Source organism: Bombina bombina, chromosome 3, assembly GCF_027579735.1.
Source record: "Bombina bombina isolate aBomBom1 chromosome 3, aBomBom1.pri, whole genome shotgun sequence".
Taxonomy (NCBI): Eukaryota; Metazoa; Chordata; class Amphibia; order Anura; family Bombinatoridae; genus Bombina; species Bombina bombina.
Window position 1 is genome coordinate 405,590,940 of NC_069501.1, and position 17,562 is coordinate 405,608,501.

General features: G+C 40.5%; 1 protein-coding gene across 3 annotated transcripts in view; it reads right to left on the reverse strand.

The window, feature by feature from the left end:
- The window catches only part of LOC128653352 (sushi, von Willebrand factor type A, EGF and pentraxin domain-containing protein 1), a 260,201-nt gene extending 247,490 nt beyond the window's left edge, over nt 1-12,711 (reverse strand). For all 3 annotated transcript variants that reach the window (XM_053706580.1, XM_053706581.1, XM_053706579.1), the window contains exon 1: nt 12,622-12,711. The gene's annotated coding sequence lies outside the window, so the exon portion shown is untranslated. The remainder of the gene's footprint in view (nt 1-12,621) is intronic.
- Nucleotides 12,712-17,562: the final 4,851 nt, after the last annotated feature.

Sequence of the window (17,562 nt, forward strand, 5' to 3'; positions counted from 1 at the left end):
AGAGCAGCACCATCACCACATATGTCCCAATGCACTTCCTATATGCCTGCATCTCCAGCAGTGGTTGCTGGTTTTGGGGAATAGTCTGTTTAGTCTTCTGGGGTTAGGTACCAGCAGTGTAGAATTTTGTAGTTAATTTCCAGTATTGTCGAGGAGATAGAGGATGCTTTGGTGTTAAAGAAGATATTATTGGCTGTTTGCAGTAGTATGATAACTCCTAGTTCCCTTTCCTAGATCTCCATAGAATACGGTAGGTTACCAGGTAGGGGCTGTTACATGTTTGTTTTATGTGTGTGTCAGGGTTTCACCCTGCTTTCATTTGTTATTTGCTGCTGGCTGCCATTTTTACTCACCTGTCTCTCTCCATGCTTCCTGCAGTTTGTAATGCTGCTCACTACACCTAGGCACCCTCTTATGGCCAAACTGTAGAACATCCTCGGTGAGAGACAGGTTGCAGTCCTAGAATTATGATGTCATCACTTACAATTTAAAGTGCCTCAATTCAGTCTGTCTTTCCCTTGCATTGTCTTAGTCTTCTTTGTGAGTTCCTGTGTTCTAATGTATAACCTGGCTTGTTTGACATCCCTTCTGGTTCCTGATTCCTGGCTTGTTCCTGACTCAGCTGATCTCTTAGTTCCTGACCCCGGCTCGTCTGACTAATCACTTTGGCTCCTGACCCCGCCCGGCTCATCTGACTACCAGCTCAGGCTTTGACTCCTGGCTTGTTGCTTGGCTTTTGAACTCGTTATATTTTTTGTTAGTATTAATAAAGGTGTGATTATTTTAGCATTTCTCATCTCAGTCTGATTCCTGGCACTCTGACATTACACAAGGGCCATGAATCCTGATGGTGCTAATAATCCACTTTTACCAACCATAATTTCCAGGATGAATGAACAGGATCACTGCATGGATTAATTTGCACTAGCCCTGCAAACCCTTCTGACTCGCACTGCACATTTGGGTCAGAGTATCTCACAAGTTATGGCTGCTCCTGTTTCCGCTGCTGCACCTAGTCCTACCAGGAGCATATCCGGTTCTGCACCTCTACCTCAGCAAAATGGAGGTGATCCTAATCAGTGCAGAGGGTTTTTGAACCAGGAAGGCATTTACTTTGAGATGTTACCTCAGGTGTTTTCCTCTGACAGAGCGAAGGTGATATTTCTAATCTCATTACTCTCTGACACGGCTCTTGCTTTGGCTAATCCCTTGTGGGAGACTAATAAACCTGTGACATCTAATTACCCTGAATTTGTGGTCTCCTTTCGAAGGGTTTTTGATGTTCCGGCTCACTCCTCCTCTGCTGCCAAACGACTGATGTCCATTCAGGTACTGAGATCGGTAGCCGAGTATGCCATTGAGTTCCGTACGCTTGCAGCAGAGGTTGGTTGGAACAATGAAGCCCTTGCCTGCTGCCTTCTTTCATGGGCTTTCTGATGCGATTAAAGACAAAGTTGCTGCCAGAGATTTACCAGTCGATCTCGAGGCCTTGGTGTCTTTTTTTAATCCTAATTTACATCATACTCAGAGAGAGGCCTCTTTCAAGGAGCGCTTGCGGTAACCCTCCTGTCCAGTTGTCTCCTATGTTTTCATTCCCACCCATGCCTCTCTCTCCTCCCATGCTCCTGATCCCGAGACACCAGATACTGCCTGAGCCTATGCAGTTGGGATTCATGTGCCTCTTTGCGGCGGAGAGGGCCTTTAGGTGGAGGAAGGGCTCTGCCTCTATTGCGGGCTACAAGGCCACCTTTTAAAATCTTGTCCTTCACAGGTACCTAAGGTCCTGTCGAGGGCAGACCCTTGGGTGTGTTTATCCTCGTCCCCGGAACCGTTAAAGGAGAAACCTTTGGTCACGGTTGTCCTCTCCTGGGTGGACTCCTCCATAGTCACCCAGGCTCTTGTAGACTCCGGTGCTGCGGGCTATTTCATTAACAGTGCTTTTGTATCACAGCACTTCATTCCTGTACTGCCTCAGGCCGCTCCACTTGCTATTGAGGCCATTGATGGCAGGCCCCTTCTAGCCCGCACTCGCTTACTCATGAAACTACTCCATTATCCATGGCTGTTGGGTCTCTCCATTTTGAAACTCTCCAGATCCAGGTGATATATCCCTGGCTCCAGAAGCATAAACCCAGTCTCAACTGGCATAGGTCCAAAACATTGTCATGGTCTCCGCAATGTTTTTCCACTTGTCTCAAGTAACCAGTCAAAGCGGCCCATTTATCAAGCTCCGTATGGAGCTTGAAGGGCCGTGTTTCTAAAGACCGCTGCTCCATAACTTGTCCGCCTGCTCTGAGGAGGCGGACAGAGATCGTGTGAAATCAACCCAATCGAATACGATCGGGTTGATTGACACTCTCTGCTAGCGGCCAATTGGCCGCGAATATGCAGGGGGCGGCATTGCACCAGCAGTTCACAAGAGCTGCTGGTGCAATGCTGAATGCGGAGTCTTGTGCACTTCTTCGGTATCTCAATTGCCAGAGGAGTACCGAGAGATCCTAGATGTTTTTGATGCCGAGACGCTGCCTCCTCACTAGTCTTAAGATTGTGCCATAGACCTGCAACCCAGGGCCATTCCTCTTCGGGGCCAAGTTTACCCTCTGTCTGTTGCAGAGAATACTACTATGGAGGAGGAGGAGTATGCTGCCAATGCCCTTTCGTGGGGAATAATCCACAAATCCTGCTCTCCAGCAGGAGTTTACTTCTTTGTGAAGAAGAAGGGTGGTGAGTTAAGACCATGGGGCAGAATTATCAAGCTCCGAAATGGCTCGCCGGAAACAGCAGTTAGGAAGCAGCGGTCTAAAGACTGCTGCTCCATAACTTGTCCACCTGCTCTGATCCTATACGATCGGGCTGATTGACACAGTGTATGATGTCGGCATTTATCGATGTGCGGCAGACATGATACGCTACATTGTATCATGTCCGTCCGCACTTTAATAAATCGGCCCCCATGTATCGATTATAGGGGTCTTAATTGCCTTACCATTAAGAATGCTTACCCTATTCCGCTCATCACGGAACTGTTAGACTGCCTTAAGGGAGCTACGGTCTTTTCTAAACTCTATTTGAGAAGAGCTTACACTCTCATTAGGATCAAAAGAGGGCCTATGCAATGCTCCTGCTTTTTTCCAAGAATTTATTAATGATGTCCTATGAGATATTTTGCAACAGTTTGTTGTGGTGTACTTAAACGATGTGAAAACAGGCTGTTTTGCAAACTCAAAAAATGTGAGTTCCATCAAACTCAAGTAACCTTCCTTTGTTATGTAATTTCTGTTGCAGGGTTCTCCATGGATCCTGACAAGTTATCTGCAGTTCTGCAGTGGCCTCGCCCAGTTGGTCTTAAGTCTATTTAACGTTTTTTTGGCTTTGCTAATTACTATAAAAAGTTTATTAAAAACTTTTCTTCCTTGGTCAAACCTATCATGGACATGACCCATATGGGGCATGATCCACTCCATTGGTCACCTATTGCAATTAAGGCCTTTGAGAGTCTTAAAACTGCCTTTGCTGCCACCCCGGTTCTGGCTGATCCTAACCCTGCTCTGCCTTTCATTCTAGAGGTCGATGCGTCCGAGACAGGAGTAGGTGTCATCTTGTCTCAACGTCTTACGCCTGAGGGTTCTTTGCATCCGTGTGGTTTCTTCTCTAAGAAATTATCCCCAGCAGAATGCAATTACGAAATTGGCGACAGGGAATTACTGGCCATAATTTTGGCACTCAAGAAATGGAGACACCTTCTCAAAGGTACTCGAGTACCGGTGCTCATCCTCACTGACCACAAGAATTTGACTTACCTAACGAAGCTAAACACATCTGTCACCCCGACAGGACAGATAGGTGCTAATTTTGTCTTGGTTCAATTATGTGGTCTCCTACCTGCCTGGTAGTAAGAATGTTAGGGCTGATGCCCTCTCTCAACAATTTTTGCCTCTGTCCAAGGAGGACTCACTCCAGTTATACCTCCTGACCATATTTTGATCCTGGCTTCACAAACCATTGCCCCTCCAGAGAAATCTAGTGGCAAGTGCTTTGTACCTGAGATTCTTTGCACCAAACATTTGCACACTTACCACTATCCTAAAGCTGCAGGTCACCCAGGCAAGAACCAAATGATTTGGTCTGTCACTCGACAATTCTAGTGGCCAGGTCTCTGTTCCGATGTTGTTGCGTATGTTGTCTCCTGCTCAGTCTGTGCGCAGAATAAGACTCCTCAACGTCTTTCTTCGGGTCTTCTCCAACCAATTGCTAATGGTGAGCGTCCTTGGACGCATCTATGTATGGACTTCATTGTCGACCTTCCTGTTTCCAGTGGCAATACTGTTATCCTGTTGGTTGTTACCCATTTTTCCAAAATGTCACATTGCATTCCCTTGATGAAGCTGCCTACTGTTAAGGAGCTTGCTTCCATTTTTGCTCGGGAGGTCTTCCATTTACATGGATTACCCAAGGAGATAGTCTCTGACCAGGGTAGCCAGTTTGTCTCCAGATTTTGGCGTACCTTTTTTGCCCAAATGAGGATTCAGCTTTCCTTCTCCTCCACCTAGCAACCTCAATACAATGGGGCTGCGGAACAGTCTAACAAAGCTCTGGAACAGTTCCTCCATTGCTATGTCTCAGTTCACCACAATAACTGGTCTGACCTGTTACCTTGGGTGGAGTTTACTCTTAATAGTGCTATCAATGCTTCCTCCCAGTTGTCCCTGTTCATGGCAAATTATGGGTTTCAACCCTCCTTCTTGCCCGATTCATTAATGTCTCAGGGTATTCCGGCTTTGGAGGAGCATCTCCGGCAACTCTGTTCCATTTGGGTGCAGATTCAGGATTGCCTTCATTGATCTATGCAGCGCCAAAATTTCCAGGCTGATCGTAGACGTCTACCCGTGCCTACTTACCAGGTTGGTGCAAGGATTTGGCTGTCTTGCCGCAACTTGAACCATTGTGTGCCTTCCAATAAACTGGCTCCCCGTTAGGTTGGTCCTTTTCGAATACTCCGACGGTCAATCCTGTTGCCTACATTCTTGACCATCCTTCTGCAGCTTGTCTAACTACTCGCTTTGGCTCCTGGTCCGGCTCGTCTGACTACCAGCTCTGGCTTTGACTTCTGGCTTGTCGTTTGACTTTTGGACTCTTTATTATTTTTTGTTATTATTAATAAAGGTGTGATTATTTTAACATATCTCATCTCAGTCTGATTCCTAGTACCCTGACAGTGTGGTAATATAATTGTGTAGTCTCCTTTATGAAAACCAATTAGTTGCCCAATCGTACCCTCTTTCTATGAGTTGGTCTTGAGAGCATATGGATTCATCAGTTGAAATATGTTGGATAGTAATGTCTGGCATCATGGGATCTAGGGCAGACTGTAACCCTATTTTGCGCAGTAAGAATTCAGAGTTATCTATTAGTGATGACAGGGGTCCTGGTCTTGATGATAAGCATGAGTTTTTTCTATTTGCTATTTCCCACATTTGTATGGTTTCCTTCGTTATGGGGTTAGAAATTAGTAGAGCTATATTTGGAAAGTTTGGATCCCAACACAAATTTGATATGTTTAGGCTTTGTTTAGTGTTAATTCATATTCTTTTACATGCAGATAGAGTGAATACCTACCCAGGACTGCAAAACATCAATGCCGAGAGGTAGGGGTTTGCGGAATCAAGCAATCAGCCCAAGTAAGGATGGTGATTCATGCAGGGGAACTGGAGGAGCAGGTATGACTTAACTTCTGTTGTGGTAACACTGTTTGGGAGTATTCTATCTAGCCGCTAACTATCTTTCAGGCATATTTGTGAGAACTAATCACAGCAGGTACGGGCTGCCACTAAGCTGTGTATTTGGAAGGGAAATTGCTGCAAACCTGGAGATTGCATTACCAGGTGCTGAATTGTGGGGCGTCTGTTCTCTTTGAGCCAAGTTAGTTCCAAATCTATGAAGCAGTATTTTTCTATTTATTTTTTGTAAGCAAGTGAATGGCTGTTTATTTGTGGGGAAAAGAATGAACTTTTCCAATGCTGGCTTACTTCCTAGGCTTCTCTCTTCTTTGTACTGCCAATACTAAGAGACTTAGTGGATATTTTGTAACCCTCTGGTTTTATTATCTGTGGGGGGGGGGGGGGGAATAAATGTGCAATCTTGTTTCAAGTTACTACTCTTGTTGCTGCATTTTTGTATTTGAATGTTTAATGGGTGAGTGCTGAATAAAAAATAACATAATTTATGTAAGAACTTACCTGATAAATTCATTTCTTTCATATTAGAAAGAGTCCATGAGCTAGTGACGTATGGGATATACATTCCTACCAGGAGGGGCAAAGTTTCCCAAACCTTAGAATGCCTATAAATACACCCCTCACCACACCCACAATTCAGTTTAACGAATAGCCAAGAAGTGGGGTGATAAGAAAGGAGCAAAAGCATCAAAAATAAGGAATTGGAATAATTGTGCTTTATACAAAAAAATCATAACCACCACAAAAAGGGTGGGCCTCATGGACTCTTGCTAATATGAAAGAAATGAATTTATCAGGTAAGTTCTTACATAAATTATGTTTTCTTTCATGTAATTAGCAAGAGACCATGAGCTAGTGACGTATGGGATAATGACTACCCAAGATGTGGATCTTTCCACGCAAGAGTCACTAGAGAGGGAGGGATAAAATAAAGACAGCCAATTCCTGCTGAAAATAATCCACACCCAAAATAAAGTTTAATGAAAATATAAGCAGAAGATTCAAACTGAAACCGCTGCCTGAAGTACTTTTCTACCAAAAACTGCTTCAGAAGAAGAAAACACATCAAAATGGTAGAATTTAGTAAAAGTGTGCAAAGAGGACCAAGTTGCTGCTTTGCAAATCTGATCAACTGAAGCTTCATTCCTAAACGCCCAGGAAGTAGAAACTGACCTAGTAGAATGAGCTGTAATCCTTTGAGGCGGAGTTTTACCCGACTCAACATAGGCATGATGAATTAAAGATTTCAACCAAGATGCCAAAGAAATGGCAGAAGCTTTCTGGCCTTTTCTAGAACCGGAAAAGATAACAAATAGACTAGAAGTCTTTCGGAAAGATTTAGTAGCTTCAACATAGTATTTCAAAGCTCTAACAACATCCAAAGAATGCAACGATTTCTCCTTAGAATTCTTAGGATTAGGACATAATGAAGGAACCACAATTTCTCTACTAATGTTGTTGGAATTCACAACCTTAGGTAAAAATTGAAAAGAAGTTCGCAACACCGCCTTATCCTGATGAAAAATCAGAAAAGGAGACTGACAAGAAAGAGCAGATAATTCAGAGACTCTTCTGGCAGAAGAGATCGCCAAAAGGAACAAAACTTTCCAAGAAAGTAATTTAATGTCCAATGAATGCATGGGTTCAAAAGGAGGAGCTTGAAGAGCCCCCAGAACCAAATTCAAACTCCAAGGAGGAGAAATTGACTTAATGACAGGTTTTATACGAACTAAAGTTTGTACAAAACAATGAATATCAGGAAGATTAGCAATCTTTCTGTGAAAAAGAACAGAAAGAGCAGAGATTTGTCCTTTCAAGGAACTTGCGGACAAACCCTTATCTAAACCATCCTGAAGAAACTGTAAAATTCTCGGTATTCTAAAAGAATGCCAAGAAAAATGATGAGAAAGACACCAAGAAATATAAGTCTTCCAGACTCTATAATATATCTCTCTAGATACAGATTTACGAGCCTGTAACATAGTATTAATCACAGAGTCAGAGAAACCTCTTTGACCAAGAATCAAGCGTTCAATCTCCATACCTTTAAATTTAAGGATTTGAGATCCTGATGGAAAAAAGGACCTTGCGACAGAAGGTCTGGTCTTAACGGAAGAGTCCACGGTTGGCAAGAGGCCATTTGGACAAGATCCGCATACCAAAACCTGTGAGGCCATGCCGGAGCTACCAGCAGAACAAACGAGCATTCCTTCAGAATCTTGGAGATTACTCTTGGAAGAAGAACTAGAGGCGGAAAGATATAGGCAGGATGATACTTCCAAGGAAGTGATAATGCATCCACTGCCTCCGCCTGAGGATCCCGGGATCTGGACAGATACCTGGGAAGTTTCTTGTTTAGATGAGACGCCATCAGATCTATTTCTGGAAGTTCCCACATTTGAACCATCTGAAGAAATACCTCTGGGTGAAGAGACCATTCGCCCGGATGCAACGTTTGGCGACTGAGATAATCCGCTTCCCAATTGTCTATACCTGGGATATGAACCGCAGAGATTAGACAGGAGCTGGATTCCGCCCAAACCAGAATTCGAGATACTTCTTTCATAGCCAGAGGACTGTGAGTCCCTCCTTGATGATTGATGTATGCCACAGTTGTGACATTGTCTGTCTGAAAACAAATGAACGATTCTCTCTTCAGAAGAGGCCAAGACTGAAGAGCTCTGAAAATTGCACGGAGTTCCAAAATATTGATCGGTAATCTCACCTCCTGAGATTCCCAAACTCCTTGTGCCGTCAGAGATCCCCACACAGCTCCCCAACCTGTAAGACTTGCATCTGTTGAAATTACAGTCCAGGTCGGAAGAACAAAAGAAGCCCCCTGAATTAAACGATGGTGATCTGTCCACCACGTCAGAGAGTGTCGTACAATCGGTTTTAAAGATATTAATTGAGATATCTTTGTGTAATCCCTGCACCATTGATTCAGCATACAGAGCTGAAGAGGTCGCATGTGAAAACGAGCAAAGGGGATCGCGTCCGATGCAGCAGTCATAAGACCTAGAATTTCCATGCATAAGGCTACCGAAGGGAATGATTGTAACTGAAGGTTTCGACAAGCTGAAATCAATTTTAGACGTCTCTTGTCTGTCAAAGACAGAGTCATGGACACTGAATCTATCTGGAAACCCAGAAAGGTTACCCTTGTCTGAGGAATCAATGAACTTTTTAGTAAATTGATCCTCCAACCATGATCTTGAAGAAACAACACAAGTCGATTCGTATGAGATTCTGCAAAATGTAAAGACTGAGCAAGTACCAAGATATCATCCAAATAAGGAAATACCACAATACCCTGTTCTCTGATTACAGACGGCAGGGCACCGAGAACTTTTGTAAAAATTCTTGGGGCTGTAGCTAGGCCAAACGGCAGAGCCACAAACTGGTAATGCTTGTCCAGGAAAGAGAATCTCAGGAACTGATAGTGATCTGGATGAATCGGAATATGCAGATATGCATCCTGTAAATCTATCGTGGACATATAATGCCCTTGCTGAACAAAAGGCAAGATAGTCCTTACAGTTACCATTTTGAATGTTGGTATCCTTACATAACGATTCAATATTTTTAGATCCAGAACTGGTCTGAAGGAATTCTCCTTCTTTGGTACAATGAAGAGATTCGAATAAAACCCCAGCCCCTGTTCCAGAACTGGAACTGGCATAATTACTCCAGCCAACTCTAGATCTGAAACACATTTCAGAAATGCTTGAGCTTTCGCTGGGTTTACTGGGACACGGGAAAGAAAAAATCTCTTTGCAGGAGGTCTTATCTTGAAACCAATTCTGTACCCTTCTGAAACAATCCAAAGATTGTGAACAGAATTGATCCAAATTTCTTTGAAAAAACGTAACCTGCCCCCTACCAGCTGGGCTGGAATGAGGGCCGCACCTTCATGTGGACTTAGAAGCTGGCTTTGCTTTTCTAGAAGGCTTGGATTTATTCCAGACTGGAGATGGTTTCCAAACTGAAACTGCTCCTGAGGAAGAAGGATCAGGCTTTTGTTCTTTGTTGAAACGAAAGGAACGAAAACGATTATTAGCCCTGTTTTTACCCTTAGATCTTTTATCCTGTGGTAAAAAAGTTCCTTTCCCACCAGTAACAGTTGAGATAATAGAATCCAACTGAGAACCAAATAATTTGTTACCCTGGAAAGAAATGGAAAGTAGAGTCGATTTAGAAGACATATCAGCATTCCAAGTTTTAAGCCATAAAGCTCTTCTAGCTAAAATAGCTAGAGACATAAACCTGACATCAACTCTGATAATATCAAAAATGGCATCACAGATAAAATTATTATCATGTTGCAGAAGAATAATAATATTATGAGAATCATGATCTGTTACTTGTTGCGCTAAAGTTTCCAACCAAAAAGTTGAAGCTGCAGCAACATCAGCCAATGATATAGCAGGTCTAAGAAGATTACCTGAACACAGATAAGCTTTTCTTAGAAAGGATTCAATTTTCCTATCTAAAGGATCCTTAAACGAAGTACCATCTGACGTAGGAATAGTAGTACGTTTAGCAAGGGTAGAAATAGCCCCATCAACTTTAGGGATTTTGTCCCAAAATTCTAATCTATCAGACGGCACAGGATATAATTGCTTAAAACGTTTAGAAGGAGTAAAGGAATTACCCAAATTATTCCATTCTCTGGAAATTACTTCAGAAATAGCACCAGGAACAGGAAAAACTTCTGGAATAACCACAGGAGATTTAAAAACCTTATCTAAACGTTTATATTTAGTATCAAGAGGACCAGAATCCTCAATTTCTAAAGCAATTAGTACTTCTTTAAGTAAAGAACGAATAAATTCCATTTTAAATAAATATGAAGATTTATCAGCATCAACCTCTGAGACAGAATCCTCTGAACTAGAAGAGTCATTAGAATCAGAATGATGATGTTCATTTAAAAATTCATCCGTATACAGAGAAGTTTTAAAAGATTTTTTATGTTTACTAGAAGGAGGAATAACAGACATAGCCTTCTTGATGGATTCAGAAACAAAATCTCTTATGTTATCAGGAACACTCTGAACATTAGATGTTGATGGAACTGCAACAGGTAATGGTACATTACTAAAGGAAATATTATCTGCATTAACGAGTTTGTCATGACAAATAGTACAAACAACAGCTGGAGGAACAACTACCAAAAGTTTACAGCAGATACACTTAGCTTTGGTAGTTCCAGCACCAGACAGCGATTTTCCTGAAGTATCTTCTGACTCAGATGCAACGTGAGACATCTTGCAATATGTAAGAGAAAAAACAACATATAAAGCAAAATTGATCAAATTCCTTAAATGACAGTTTCAGGAATGGGAAAAAATGCCAAGGAACAAGCTTCTAGCAACCAGAAGCAATGAAAAATGAGACTTAAATAATGTGGAGACAAAAGCGACGCCCATATTTTTTAGCGCCAAAATAAGACGCCCACATTATTTGGCGGCTAAATGCTTTTGGCGCCAAAGAATGACGCCACATCCGGAACGCCAACATTTTTAACGCAAAAGAACGTCAAAAAATGACGTAACTTCCGGCGACACGTATGACGCCGGAAACAGAAAAGATTTTTTGCGCCAAAAAAGACCGCGCCAAGAATGACGTAATAAAATGAAGCATTTTCAGCCCCCGCGAGCCTAACAGCCCACAGGAAAAAAGTCAAATTTTTTAAGGTAAGAAAAAAATGATTGATTCAAATGCATTATCCCAAATATGAAACTGACTGTCTGAAAATAAGGAATGTTGAACATCCTGAGTCAAGGCAAATAAATGTTTGAACACATATATTTAGAACTTTATAAAAAAGTGCCCAACCATAGCTTAGAGTGTCACAGAAAATAAGATTTACTTACCCCAGGACACTCATCTACATGTTTGTAGAAAGCCAAACCAGTACTGAAACGAAAATCAGCAGAGGTAATGGTATATATAAGAGTATATCGTCGATCTGAAAAGGGAGGTAAGAGATGAATCTCTACGACCGATAACAGAGAACCTATGAAATAGACCCCGTAGAAGGAGATCATTTTATTCAAATAGGCAATACTCTCCTCACATCCCTCTGACATTCACTGCACGCTGAGAGGAAAACCGGGCTCCAACCTGCTGCGGAGCGCATATCAACGTAGAATCTAGCACAAACTTACTTCACCACCTCCATAGGAGGCAAAGTTTGTAAAACTGAATTGTGGGTGTGGTGAGGGGTGTATTTATAGGCATTTTAAGGTTTGGGAAACTTTGCCCCTCCTGGTAGGAATGTATATCCCATACGTCACTAGCTCATGGACTCTTGCTAATTACATGAAAGAAATCTTGTTTTTCTTTAAAATTGCATATAAATACATACAGTATATTCACACACACATATACATATACATATACATACATACATATATACATCTTTAGACATGTATATGTATGTATATGTATATGTATGTATTTCTATGTTAAATTCCTTTGCAGCCCTTTTTTTCTAACACCTGAGACCTCATATCTTTGAGCCCTTATAACTATTTTGTGCAATTTTTTTAAAATATTTTTTATTAGATGGTGTTATTATGCTTGTAACTGTACTTTTAAATATAATTTTCATGTGTTTTGTGCAACTTATTTGTCGAGGGTAACCGTTAACCAAAGCTCTGAAGTCGTGATATCCTAAATCACGTTAAATTCAATTGCACTCAAGCAAACGCGTTTATTTTAAACCTGTAATATGCATGCTACTTCTGACACGTGCAAAGAGCCGAGATAAACCCCTATTAGATTGTGCGCAACAGCACGCCACTCGTAATCTAGCCCTAAATAAATTCTAATATATTGATATATTTTGTATAAAAAAATAGAACATGATTTTTCTTACTTGAACAAAACTTTTCAGGGATTGACCAAGAACTGTTACTCAAGCAAATGATACTGTTTTTGGTGCCGCGAGCTCGTACATATCCAGGTCGGCAGGTGTATTGCACTGTAGAATCAATAGGAAAGCTGGACTGATCCATAAATTCTGATTTCAATTCCCCATAGCTAAGTGATGGAGGTTCACTGCAGGAGCCTATCAAACAAATAGATTAGCAACAAAAAAATTAAAGTACACCATCATATGTTTATTTACAAAATTATACATCCTTTTCCCATTACAAAAATAATTTATATTTATAAATAAAGGCGTTATAGCTGTATTTAAAAAAAAAAGAAGTTTACGTTTATATAATAATCATGATAGTCATATACATATGCCAATCAAGCAGTTATTTATGCAGTATTATGGATAGAGCTAGATAATGTATATGCATTTGAAATGACCAGACCACATGAGATTTATTTTAACCACATAATGTGCTCTATGGTGGGCTGACCCAACAATTCTATACATATATTGGATGAGTGAGTGCTTTGTGTTGTGTGTTTATATTTGTATGTGATTTCTCCTATTGGGCAATGGGCATTACATCCAGGCTTGTCTTGGATTAACTGCGTGAGTCAATGAATGCAAACACAGCTGTTTGTGAGTGCTGGTGAGCAAAGTTCCCCCTAAGGTGCACGGTGGCGTGGTCACGCAACTTCCCTCTCGGTGTAGCACAGGCAACAACATAGTAGGCCGCACAACACTGGAGGGATGTAGAAAGTGAATTCTTTTTTTATTTCAACAGTACTGGCTACCAGGAAAACTTGTCCGTTAAAATGAAAAGTATTTCCCTTTCCACATGTGTCCGGTGCAGCACCGCTTGAACTTTTTTTTCTGTGCGACACCGAGAGGAAAGGATGAATGACAGTTTAGGTCCCTAATCTATTGTTCCTCCTCTATGCCTCCTGTGTCTTGAGTGTTTTCTTTCAGAGGGGCTACAACGGGCCATAAAAGCTATCTTAGTATGTCGCAAGGTGCTCAGTGTTAGCCTAAGTTGCCAGCCCCCCACAGTAAAGTTTTTTTTTTTTTTAAGTAAAATGTGGTACATTCGATCTGCTGCCATACGCTACACAGAGCGCACACATGACGTCACGTGATCTGCCTTAACCCCAACCCCAGCAGAACTTTTGTTGTGCCGAATTTGGATGTATGTTTAACTATCCAGTATACATAGTTTGAAAAAATATCAAATACCCCATATTCCATAATTCCAGAACTAAATTTTAAAATGTAGCTTAGTGGACGTACAATAGAGCTATATGTGTTTGGGTATTCAAGTAACATAGTAAAAAGCTCATAGTTAGAATTGTCCTCTCTGTAATCTAGAGATTAGTACCACATTAGAATACCTAGATCTTTTAGATTAATACATTTATAAAGAATAAAATACAGAAGTCACGTGACTACATAGCCACCATATGAGTAATTTCTATACCATGATAATGTGAGTTACTGTGAGTTTGTCTGTATTAGGCTCTATGCGTAGACTAATGGGCAGGCTGCATATTATACCATGATACTGAACATGTGTGTTTATAGTGGAGTGCGTTAATGCTTTTGCTTACAAGTTACATGTGATGTGATTTCACAGATTTTTATTTCTGGGTGAGCTGATGGCTATTTTGTATGTGCCCAGAAATATATTCAGCTGGGACTCTGATATAAATTCAACATTTATATATAAGTTACATCCAATAAAATAAACTATATAATTTGTTTAGAGCAAACAAATATGTTGCAGTGTTGCTAACTTTAACCCTTTAAGGACACAGCTTTCAGTTTGCTCAATTGTTTTATGACGGAAAAATTCCGTCATATGTCCTTAAGAGGTTAAAGGAACATCTTTGTGGAATAATATAATGCTATGTTAAAGTATGTTATTAGTATTTAAATGTTTCTTGGTAAAAATATGTGTACCGCCTGCAAAGGGATTAAACATATAGGGCTAGATTACAAGTGAAGTGCTATCTTAGCACTAGGAGTGTAAATGTGATGGCGAGATAGCGGTGTTCTTTACTCTCAAATCCATATTACAAGTGGTGCAATGTTAAAATTACCATAAATTTGTTTGCGCAAACTCACGGTAATTTACGCTTACCATATTTTTTATGGGTAAAGTAGAGCGGTAACATGCGCTTGTATTACAAGTTGAAAGTAAATGCGATCGCACAAACACAATTCGCATTTACAGCTTAAACTTTTTATGCAACCTAAAAGGTTGCGTAAAGAGTTTGTCGGCATGAAACAGTTGCACTAGACTTCACTATGAACCCCTTCACCGGCACCCCAAATTGCAAACTACCTCTTTACACTATTAACACATAAACCGCCACACACCCACAAAGTAAGCTTCTACACTGTTAACCCCTAAACCGACAGTCCCCCCACATCAAAAACATCCTATGCACAGTATTAACTCCTAAACTGCCAGACCCCCACATCACAAACTACCTATGTACATAGAACAAGCTATTATGCTATTGTTCGTTCCCAGGTTGAGGGTTTCTCTCTTTTTATTTATGCAAATTATGACACTTAGGGAAGTCTCCCTAAGTGTGATGCGGGAATCCAGACGTGGACCCGTTGCTCAGTGTGCCTAGAGGGATATGGCTGCACCTCACTGATGAGGCCCACAATAGGCCGAAACGTACGTCTGGGGTTTTGCCGTTTCTCTCGTTCAGAGAGGGATTGCCTGGTAGTTCGGTGCTGGACTGTACTGTGAAGTCAGGATCAGACTGATATGCTACAGGAAAGTTCTTCTCTGTGAAAGGCACATATTGAGCAAAAAGAGGCTGCTTCTAAGGTGGTAACTAGCGATAGAACAAGCTATTATCCTATTGTTCGTTCCCAGGTTGAGCGCTTCTCTCTTTTTATTTATGCAAATTATGACACTTAGGGAAGTCTCCCTAAGTGTGATGTGGGAATCCAGACTTTTACCCGTTGCTCAGAGGGATATGGCTGCACCTCACTGATGAGGCCCACAATAGGCCGAAACGTACATCTGGGGTTTTGCCGTTTCTCTTGTTCAGAGAGGTATTGCCTGGTATTTCGGTGCTGGACTGTACTGTGAAGTCAGGATCAGACTGATATGCTACAGGAAAGTTATTCTCTGTGAAAGGCACATATTTAGCAAAAAGAGGCTGCTTCTAGGGTGGTAACTAGCCATAGAACAAGCTATTATGCTATTGTTCATTCCCAGGTTCAGTGCTTCTCTCTTTTTATTATACCTATGTACACTGTTAACCCCTAAACAGCAAGCAATGCAAAGTAACCCACTAACATCTAAACCACCTAACCTAACACCCCCTAAGTTAACCCAAAATCGACTAACCTTTACCAAAAAAAATAAAAACTTATCTGTGAAAGTAAAAAAACAACTATTTTACCTTTTAAAATAAAAAAACTAACATTACTATTAAAATAATACAACCTAACATTACCAAAATATATAAATATATTACTATTACTTTACAACAACAAAAATACAAAAAAAATAACAAAGAAATTACCAAGAATAAAAAAATAATTATGCCTATTCTAAAAAGCCAAAATAAAAAAAAAACACCCCAAAAAAAAACAATTATTTAAAATAATAAAATCTAACATTACCAAAATAAAACCTAACATTACCAAATAATTAAATACATTACTTTAAAAAAAACTAACATTACAAAAAAAACTAACATTACGAAAAATAACAAAGAAATTACCAAAAATAAAAAAGAATTATGCCTGTTCTAAAACCACAAAATAAAAACACCTCCCCAAAAAAAAAAAAACCTATTTTAAAAATAAACTACAAAAAGCCCTTAAAAGGGCCTTTTGTAGGGCATTGCCCTAAAGTGATCAAGCTTTTTTTCATACCAAAAAATACTACAACCCCTTTCATTCTGTTGGCCGATTTGAATTTGAACATGCAAATCAGCCAATAAGAATGCAAGGGGTATAGCACATTCCAAATTCAGTGTGCGGCTGGTGACTGGCTGCATGAAGAGGACCTCTGTGTTAACGCTGTTAAAGGGACACTGAACCCAAAAATTTTCTTTCGTGATTCAGATAGAGCATGAAATTTTAAGCAACTTTCTAATTTACTCATATTATCATTTTTTCTTCGTTCTCTTGCTATCTTTATTTGAAAAAGAAGGCATCTAAGCTTTTTTTTTGGTTCAGAACTATGGATAGCACTTTTTTATTGGTGGATGAATTTATCCACCAATCAGCAAGGACAACCCAGGTTGTTCACCAAAAATGGGCCGGCATCTAAACTAACATTCTTGCATTTCAAATAAAGATACCAAGAGAATGAAGACAATTTGATAATAGGAGTAAATTAGAAAGCTGCTTATAATGTAATGCTCTATCTGAATCACAAAAGAAAAAAGGTGGGTTCAGTGTCCCTTTAAGATGAAGACCACCTCTGCTGCCGCAACGACCACCACCATCCCTGCCACCGCCACCATTAAGATAAGAAGATGGATTGCTGCCGGGATGAAGATAAGAAGACGGACTGCCGTCGGGATGAAGATGGAGCACTGTAGGTTTTTTGGGGGGTGGATTTTTTTTAAGATTAGGTTTTTTGTTTTTTTCTCTATGGGCAGCAAAAGAGCTATATGTCCTTAAACAATGCCCAGCCAAATGCCCTTTTCAGAGAACTTTTTAGATTCCTTTTTTAGATAGTTTTTTTTGTTTTTTGTTTTAGGTGGGGGTTAATGTAAGAGGGTTGCAGAAAAAGAACTTGATCCCTTTAGGGCAATGCCCTACAAAAGGCCCTTTTAAGGGCTTTTTTTAGTTTATTTTTAGAATAGGTTGTTTTTTTTTTTTGGGGGGGGGGGTTATTTTGGAATTTTAGAAGAGGCATAAATCTTTTTTATTTTTGGTAATTTCTTTGTTTTTTTT